Below are 351 nucleotides of genomic sequence, written 5' to 3' on the forward strand. Positions count from 1 at the left end.
AGCCCCAGCGCTACTCTGCTCCCACGGGGTTCTCCCAGCCCAGCGCTGCTCTGCTCCAAGTCCTACCTGCATCCCCTCTGCAAGCCATTTGGGCCACCTCTTGCAATAACCAATCCTTCTTTACATTAGCAATAAGAACATCGCCACTATTATTACTAACAACTTGCTGAGCCTTCACTGCCTGCTGGGCCCGTGTTACACCCCCAGCCCTTACACCACCCCAGGAGGTAATGCCAATGTCACCCCTACTTTACAGACGGAGCGTCCGAGGCCCAGCGGGAGACCTTACGGAACGTGGCCACGGTCACCAGCAGACGCGCCTTGGAATGGAATGGACGGCGCAGGGTCACT

The sequence above is a fragment of the Myotis davidii genome, unplaced genomic scaffold (genome assembly GCF_000327345.1).
Source record: "Myotis davidii unplaced genomic scaffold, ASM32734v1 scaffold459, whole genome shotgun sequence".
NCBI lineage: Eukaryota > Metazoa > Chordata > Mammalia > Chiroptera > Vespertilionidae > Myotis > Myotis davidii.